Source organism: Carlito syrichta, unplaced genomic scaffold, assembly GCF_000164805.1.
Source record: "Carlito syrichta isolate Samal-C Ts95f unplaced genomic scaffold, Tarsius_syrichta-2.0.1 Scaffold306661, whole genome shotgun sequence".
NCBI classification, from domain to species: domain Eukaryota; kingdom Metazoa; phylum Chordata; class Mammalia; order Primates; family Tarsiidae; genus Carlito; species Carlito syrichta.
This window is the reverse complement of record NW_007250757.1, coordinates 1-9,610: the sequence shown is the minus strand read 5'-3', so window position 1 is coordinate 9,610 and position 9,610 is coordinate 1. Positions and strand designations below refer to the sequence as shown.

The following is a 9,610-nucleotide window of genomic DNA, read 5'->3' as shown; positions in this document are numbered from 1 at the left end:
AATATGTTTTCTAAGGTCAAGTAATATTTGCTTTATGAATTTGAGAGCCGTGGTATTCAGTGCATGTATGTTTAAGATAAATCTTGTTGAATTGCACCCTTTATCATTATATAATGCCTACACTTTCCGTCTTTTTTTTAACTGTTTTTTATTAAAGCCTGTGCTATCTGATATGAAGATGGCTACTCCTGTTCCTTTTTGTTTTTTATTCATCTGACATGTCTTTTTCCACACATTTACTTTGAATCTGTGACTGTCTTTGGCCAGTAGGTGAGTCTCTTTTAGGTAGCATATGCTTGAGTCTTTTTTTTTCTCCAATTTGCCACTCTGATTTCTTTAAGTGAGACATTTACACCATATATATTCAGGGTTAGTGTTAATATGTGAGGTTTTGTTCCTGCCATAGTGCTGTAAGCTATCTGACTTGGATATTCAAATGTATACTTCCTGTATAAGCTCTGTGAGTTTTATACTCATGTGATCTTTTGTTATAACATGAATCATTTCATTTTCTTCTTTTTTTTGAGTTGGAGTCTCTCACTCTGTCACCCAGACTGGAGTGCAGTGGCATGCTCCTGGCCACCACAGCCTCGAGCTGCTGGGCTCCAGTGATCCTTCTGCCACAGCCTTCCAAGTAGCTGGAACTACAGGCACATGCTACCATGCCCGGCTAATTTTTGATTTATTGTAGAGATGAGTCTCACCAAGTTGCCCAGGCGGGTCTCGAACCCAAGGACTCAATCTACTCACCTCGGCCTCCCAAAGTGCTGGGATTACAGGCTGAGCCACTGAGTCCTGCTGAATCATTTCATTTTCAAGTTAGAACACCTTTGAGCATCTCTTGTGGAGCTGGTTTAATGGTGACAAATTATCTTAGTGTTTGTTTTTTAGGGAAGGACTTTATTTCTCCTTCATTAATAAAACTTAGTTTGGCTGGATAGAAGATTCTTGGTTGGCTTTTTTTTTCTTTAAGTCAATTGAAAATAAGACTTCATTTTCTTCTGACTTGTAGGTTTTCTGTGAGTAGTCTGCTGTTAATCTAATGTCCTTTTTTTATATGATTCAGTTCTTCTTTCATTGCTGTTAGTATATTTATTTCATGTTCACTTTGAAGAATCTGTCAATGATATGCCTTGGCGAGGTTCTTCTTGTAATATGTCTTAAAGAGTTTCTTTGGGCTTCTTGTATCTGAAGTCTAGGTTTCTCTCAAGACCAGGGAAGTTTTCTTGAATTATTTCTTTGAGGATATTTTTTATACACTTTGATTTATTCTCCCTGTGGAATGCCCATGATTCACAGCTTTGGTCACATTACATAGTTCTAAATTCTCAAAGGTTTTGCTCATTCTTCTGAATTTTTTCTTTATTTATGGGGTTTTTTTTTTAAATGTTATCAGTCTCTCCTTTCACCTCCTGAACTGTTCTGACAATTTATTTTTGTTGGTTAACTTTATCTTGCATCTTAATGAACTTCTTTGTAATCAGTGTTCTGAATTTGGTATTTGATATTTCAGGGATTTCATCATGGTTAGGTTCTTTCATTGAAGATTTGGAGAGCCCCTTCGGAGGAGTAAGACTTTTTTTTCAGATTTTCAGTTTTTCCTCTGGTTCTTTCTCATTTGAATAAGCTATGGCAGCTAATCTGTATGAGTTTCTTTAATATATGTGTATGTGGGCTCCCCCTGTTATGAATCCAATGTTCATGAGAAACCACAGCTACATACACATATATGTGATGGTTGCAATAGTGATATAGTTGGGGTGTGCACTGGCTCATTGCTTCCTGTGAGGCTAAGATGGTGGGGTTCTTGAGAGGCTGAACTTACTCTTCAATGGTGTCTGCTGGTGTCAGTAATTACCTGTTGTGATGTGTCGTTCAACCTCTAGGCCAGCAGGTGCCTGTGGGTAATGGCTGTCCACAGCCAATGTGGATGAGTATTTACTTGTCTCTTGTTTACTAGCAGCTACACTCTGTTTTCTTAGCAGTGAGCTGGTCTGAGGAGCACACTGTGGAATGGGCTCCCAGTTCAACACTGGGGAGTGGAGAACCAAAATGGGTGGGGATAAACTAGGCAGACCCCCCTATAGGTTCACTGATGTTAGGCCCAGGTCCCCATTCCAGGCTGGATCTAGTGTGCAGTCTCTGAGCATCCAGAGTTGTGCCTCGGTGAGGTGTTAGGAGACCTGTGCTACCTTGAGTTCTCTGCTTGGGCAGGGAATGGAGGCCTGGGCTCCTAATCTAGAAGAGTGCAAGCCCCAGATACCTGGGACATATCTGGACATTGAGCACAGACACCACAGCACCAAGGACTGCCCCTGAAGGTAGTGGCACCACAGCACCAAGGGCTCTACTGGGGTTGGGGGGGAGGGGTGACTCATTTTCCTACTCCAGGTGATTGGGTATGTTAGTGTGTGAAGCTTACCTTGTTATGCAGGAATCACTGTCCAGGAGGGATATGGTGGCTTAGGCTACTAATCTAAGTGTATAGAAATGGAGGCTGCCTGATCCTTGGTCCTATTGTGCCACACTTCCCCAACAGACTTGGAAGGCAGACTGTGGTGTCTTGCAATGACACCTACAGTTCAATTTTGGATCAAAGAGCTGAACTTGGCTTCCAGCCTTGCTACCTGGGAGAAACCACAGTATTAGAAACTTATGCTGCTCAAGCTGCTGATTCAAGTGCAGAGAGGTGAGAATCCTTCTGCTGGTCTTTTGCCACTTAGACTGATTTCTCAGTTGTATAGAAATGGGAGGCCCTCCTTTTCCTCAGTATTGCTAGGGCATGCTACCCCAACTAGTCCAGGAAAGAGACTAGAATTCTTAACTATGGTGCTCACTGAAGAATTTTAGGTTGCAAAACTGACATTAGTTACATAATATCATAAGAAACCATGGCTACAACAGGTATTCTACTCAGGCTGCAGGTTCAAGAGCAAGGGACTAGGGGCCTTCTGCTAGGCTTCTGTCATTGAGGTTGCTATTCTAGTGTTTGCTGGTATTGTTAGGGCCCTTTGCTGCAACTGCCTGGAAGGGACGGTCATCATGGGGCACCTAGGCAGTGACATGCAGAGACTGATTCCAGGTTGTAGATCTGACCCTTGCAAACCTTTCCCCTTTGGGGAGGGATTTTTTTCTGGTCCCACCTTGTAGCTGGGATAAGCTTATGTCCGGTTGCAAACTCTAGGGTGATCTCCCTGCTCCCAGCTTATCTCTGGTTCCCTACTCCAGAACAAGAGCGAGCAGCCTTGTCCCTGGGCAGAAACCAGAATGCGTCAGCAGTCACTGTTGCTGAGACAGTGAAATTATCATAAATAGTGTCTTTCTCACCAACTCAGGTTTGAGAGAATATCTATGGCTTTGCTGGGTGCCTTTCCTTCTTATCAGCTCTCAGCCTCTCCCTAAGACTGCTCTGGCATCCAGGATAAATGAAGTGTTCTCCTGTGGCCTGGAATAAGCAGACCCGTGGTTGGAAGGTGTGCCTCAGAGGGGAGTTTTCAGTATTGTTCCATGTTTCAAGGTCACACTCCTTTTTCTCTGCAGAGCACTATTGTGGAGGCTATTTGCTCATCTTTTCTTTTCTGAAATCTCAGGTGTCCTTTGCCGTTCTAATGAATATCTGTTTTCCTTCTTAAATTGGAGTTCACCATGTTGGCCTTTCCGTATTATTTAACAAAGTTCCAACGGGTGATGCCTCTAATGCGCCATCTTATTGTGTGTTTATTCCACAGCATCTGACATTGGTGAACATTCTTTTCTTGAAGAATTTTAATCCTTTGACTTGCAAGTCATTAAACTGTCCTGGTTTTCTCCTCTCCTCTGACCTCTCAACAAATGGTCTATTTTCAAGAATGTCCCATGGGTATCTGAGAATAATGTGTGCTCTGTTTTGTTGGATGAAAGGTTCTACAGATGAATAAGACTATTTGGCTTATGTGTAGTTTAAGTTTTAAATATCTTTGATGGTTTTCTGTTTGCTTGATCTATCAATTATTGAAAGTGGGAGTACTGAAGCCTTTGGCTATTATTGTTGAATTGTCTATAACTCCCTTCAATTTTGTCAGTTTTTTATTCATATATTTTGAGGCTCTGTTGTTTGTTGAGTGTATGTTTACACTTGATAAGTCTTCTTGATGAACTGAATCTTTTATCAGTATGAAATGTCTGACTTTTGTCTTTAGTAACAATTTGCGTAACAAGGCCCACTTAGTCTAATTTGATATAGTCACTGCTGTTCTAGTTGGTTACTGTTTCACACGATATACCTTTTCTACCTTTTTCTTTTGACTTATTTGTGTCCTTGAGTTTAAAATGTATCTCTTGTAAAATGCATGTGCTAACCAACTTTATTTCAAAAGTGACTGGAAAAATTTCATATAAGCTTTGTAAAACTTATTATGGAACATATATTCAGTTTTCCTAACTTCTCTGGTTTGCACAAAGCAAGATTTTCTCTATTCACTTCTGGTTGTTTGGAAGGAGGTGCTTACATACATCCCCATTCTTCATTTCTTCTCTTTAGAAACCAACAGGTCACAGAAATCAAAACCCTAATGGGGAGACCTAAAAGTATCTGACTATACTGGTTGATTAGGGCAAAAGTTTATCTAATTGGAGGGTTCAGTAATAGGAAGTCGACTTTTTTTCTTCTGAAGCCATTTCCTCCAACCTAACCATAAATAGTAGTAAAAATTATATTTTGGTTTCCATTTGTTGTTTTATTTGTCCTATAAAACAAATAACTTCTCAACTGATGTATGAACTTGGTCAGAGGTAAAAGTGGTGATATTTACTCCATAAAACCATCAACATAGTATCAATAATGAGGGATTACAATCCACTGAGTCTTCTTTATTAGTGAGGTTTAAATAATAGAAGTGTATTAAAACAACAGCCCCAGAAATTTTTCTGTGTGTAGTTAATATTTTAGGTGTATAGTAATTATAAAGCTAATACATATTCAATATAGAACTTTCAGAAAATACAGGTAATTATAAAATAAGTCATAACTCTGGAGAAAATAACTTTAAAGCATCATTTAAATCTCTCTAGGCCTTTTTAATATGCACATATATCTATCTATATACCAATAACTATATCTTCATTACTACTATAATTTTTATAGAATTAAAATGATCATAATTTTATAACCTGTTTTTCCATTTGATATTATGTAAATTTTTAGAAAATGACTTTTATCTGCATCACATTCTATCTCATAGATAAAACACATTTTGCTTTATCATATCACTGGTTTGGGAAATTTGCATGCTTTTAATATTTTATTAAAAGTGCTGAGTTGAATATGTGTGCTTACAGTTTTATAAGTTATCTTCCCAATACAGACTCCTAGATTTGAAATTATAGGGTCAAAGGAATCTAATTTTTAGACTGACTTATAGAGTTTGAATTAATGCATAAAACTACAGACAGTATAATATAAATTCTGTGTCCTTACATTGTTATCCATGACATAGTATCTCTTATAAATAACCAATTAAAATGTTTGGGCACCTTGATATTGTTCAAATTGTATTTTTTGTATTTCTATTAAGCATTATGGAAGTTAATGGCCATTTTATTAATTTTCTAGGGCTGCGATTACAAAGTACTAAAATTTGAGTGGCTTCAAACAACAAAATTTATTGTCTTACTATTCTGGAAGTTAGAAACCAGAAATCAAAGAGCTAGCAAAGTCATACTTGCTCTGACAGCTCAAGGAAAAAATTCTTTTTTGCCTCTTCTGCTTCTGGTGTTTGTTTGCCAGCCATACTTCTCATTCTTTGGTTTGTAGATACATTACTGCAGTAACTTGACTGTCTTAACATCATCTTTCCTTTGTCTGCATCTGTGTCCAAATTTTCTTTTTTTATAATGACACCGGTAATATTGAATTAGGACCCATCCTATACCTCATTTTAGGCCTGCTTTTAAAATTGCACTTATATTCTTAACCTACTTTTTCATCAAGAGCTTAATTTTTAAAAGTTTATCTGGATGTGTTTTTAATAGGTTGGTAATAGTTGTCACTTTGTTATTTGATGTAGATTTTATGTATTGTTTTTAAAAGCCTTAAGAAGTTAGAAATTATTATTTTTAGAGACAGGGTCTCCCTGTTTGTTCAGGCTGAACTCAAACTCCTGGTCTCAAGGGATCCTACCATCTCACCCTCCCCAGTAGCTTGGGCTACAGGTGCACACCATCACATGTGGCAGGAATACATTTAAATAAAAAATCTTTTTCTTTCACTTCTACAGGATAAATAGAATGCTAGAAAGTAATTTTCTAACTTGAGAGATAAAAATGGTTTTGTTCTTTGTATCAAACTTTATATTGTCTGGAATTTATTTTGGTAAGTTGTATGAAGAAAGTTTCTTCCCTTCTTCCCTCCCTTTCTCCTTCTGTTCTTCTCTTCCTTTCTTTCTCATTTCAAATAGATTTTGTAAAATATTTAAAACAAGTGTCTTTACCTGATAGTAGAGCCTACTTTCTGGGAATATAGTTCTTTAGTCATGTTTGTGTATGTATGGTCACACACACACACACACACACACACACACACAGGGGAGCAGTGTTATAGTACTGGAGCTTGAAAGATAACCAAACACAAGATTGAGAAAACAATGTTTGTAGTAATCATCTCCTGATTCAAACCTGAAGGAATTCTGTAAGCTTTTTAACTACTAAACGTCCCATCTCCCTGGGGTCCACTTCCTCTGCAAAGTATGGTCTTCTTAAGGGCTGCCTTTACTTCCCGGTTCCTCAGACAGTAAATGATGGGGTTGAGAAGTGGAACGATGATAGTGTAGAGAACAGATACCACCTTCTTGGCATTGTAGGCATACATGAGCTTGGGGCAGGCATAGGTAAAAAGGGTTGTGGAATAGAACAGTACTACAACTCTCAGGTGAGAGGCACAGGTGGAGAATGCCTTTTGGCGACCCTGAGCAGATGGGATTTTGAGGATGGTAGTGAGGATGATGGCATAAGATGCCACCACTACACAAAGGGGAATAGCGATGACCAAGAGGGCCAAGAAGTCCACCAGCTCAGCCTGTGAAGAGTCCTCACAGGAGATATTGAGGAGTGGAGAGAGATCACAAAAGTAGTGATTGATCTGAGGCAAACCACAGTCGTGGAGTCAGGCTATGAAAATCATCTTAATCATGGCAGTCATGAGTCCACAGAACCAGCATTCCCCAGCCAGTGTACCACAAAGCTGGTTGGTCACAATGACTGGATAGCATAGTGGATTGCATATGTCTACATAGCGGTCAAAGGCCATGGCAGCAAGGAGGATATACTCAGTGCAGACAAAGGTCACAAAGAAATAAAGTTGAGTCATATAGCCATTGAAGGAAATGCTCTTGTCTTGGCTTAGGAAGTCTACCAGCATCTTGGGGCTAATGACGGTGACATACCACATCTCCAGGAAAGAAAAGTGGCTCAGAAAGAAGTACATGGGCTTGTGCAGCTGCCCATCACTGCAAATGGCTAGGATGATAAGAAGGTTCTCTAGCAGTGTGAGCAGGTAGGTTGCCAGGAAAACAAAGAAGAGGAGAAGCTGGAAGGCTGGTCTTGTTGGAAATCCCAGAAGAATGAAATACGTTGTCACTGTATGATTATCTACTTCCAGAACCTTGGTGATCATGACTGGCTGTGGATACAGATAAAATCAGTTCCTTCCAAGTTCCAAGCATTAGCTTATAGTTATTTTATATATTCTGTTGATAGATCTACTACCAGCAAATTCATCACAATAGGAGCTCTTCTGCTTTTATATCTTTATTTCCTCTTGAATTGTGATGAGATCCAAAGCTTTTGAGCAAAGATGGACTTTGGGGAACTTATGTTTTAACTTTTTTCAAATTAGCTCAAGAAGAGTAACTTGTCCAATGCATACATAAGTGAAATGAGAACTTCCTAATTCCCAGTTTTGTATTTTGCCAATATTTTACTCTTGGACACAGGAAGATGGGCTCCTTACCACCCCTTCACTATAGGCAAAGCATCCCCATCTACTACATAGCAAAAGAAGGAAGATGGCACAGTTGCTTATTCTCTAAGTATGATTGTTGTGACTGTGGAGTGGTTGTATGATTCCATTTATCTGTAAAATGGAGAGAATCCTCCTCCTGTTTTTCTCTAAGAAGATTATAACATTTGAATAAAGCAATAACTGAGTACACCTATAGAGTTAATAGCAGAAACAGGTTTGATATGAATATTCACCAGTTTTTCAGAGAACAAAATTGAATAGATAATCCAAAGAATAATGTTTAAATCTATTGTATAGAATGTTTAATTATAAGTTTAAAAACAGAGATCTGCAGTGGGTCTCTGACTCTCGCCCCCGGGAGGCTGGGGACCCCAGCATCGCAGCCTACTCCTCAAACAGAGCTCGGCCATCGCTATCACTGGAACATCGCAAGGACTGGACATTTTTACTGCATCGCCCTCTCCCGCTGCTACCGCAGCCCCTCCCCCCACCAGCGCTCCCGCCGCCGCCGCAGCCGTCGCCGCCGCCGTGCCCGCCGCGGCCTCTGGCACGGGTAGCTCATCACAACCCGGCTGGAGGAGATCCACATCAAACCGCTTCAGGGAAGATCTGCTGGGATCGCTGCCACCGCTCCTGCGACGGAGACTGTCCTGCCCACCCGGCGCGGGGCTCCTGTTGCCTGCTCGGAGGCAGGCAGCCATCTTGTTCCTGTCCGGCCCCACCCCCTCTGGGGCGAGCAGATGAGATAGCACCACCTGCTGGCGATTCAAGGTAACAACACCGAAACGGGAGAGACAAGCTCATAAAGACATAGACTAAACTTCTGAACCGAGGTTATTCTGAACTGTCCTTCACAGCAGATCAGGGGAACTGACCCTAACTGCAAACTAATTTACCAGCTTGAAAAAAAAAAAAAAAAAAAAACGAGAAATCAGGCCTGAAAGGACAACGGACTTAAACGAAATGTCTCAGAGTGTGATTCATTGATTCTATTAGTTTAATGACTTAATTCTATTCGTACTGTATTGTTCCCTTTTTTCTCTTTTCCCTATCCTTTTATTCTCTTTTATTCTGTCTGTGAACCAGGTCTTTGTATAGAGGAACAGCACACTAATAAGATGGTTGGATAGCTGGTATGCTAGCATCACTATATGTTTTATTTTTGTTTGTATGAGAGTTGGTTCGACTGTAGCGGTGGTCTATTGTTTTTATCTGTTTCAGTATAGGCCTCTCTCTCTATTTGTTGGCACACTCGTTTGTTTCCCCCTTTACTCCTCTATCTCTCCACTCCCCTTTTCAACCCACTATCTGCTCCATTCTTTCCCCTCTGCTAACCACATTTTATTTCAGGGAGTAAACCTACAGCCCCACTGCCCTGGAAAGATTCCAGGGCAGTGGGAAGTGGGTTCCACATTATCCACACGCCTGTCAGCGAATACCAGGACCTGCAGACAGATTTTGAATCACAGCTCTCCCCTTAAGTACATCTCAAAACTGCAAAAAGGACCACCTCCAACCTACAGTGCAACTTCAGAATGAACAAAGTAAGAGGACGTACATAAAGAATAGGAGATTGACAAACAGAAGTAAAACCAATCCCTTTACCCCTGAATA

The 9,610-nt window shown here is 40.1% G+C and overlaps 1 pseudogene; it reads right to left on the bottom strand.

Moving 5' to 3' along the window:
* Positions 1-6,673: 6,673 nt before the first annotated feature.
* Positions 6,674-7,648, bottom strand: LOC103265550 (annotated as a pseudogene).
* Positions 7,649-9,610: the final 1,962 nt, after the last annotated feature.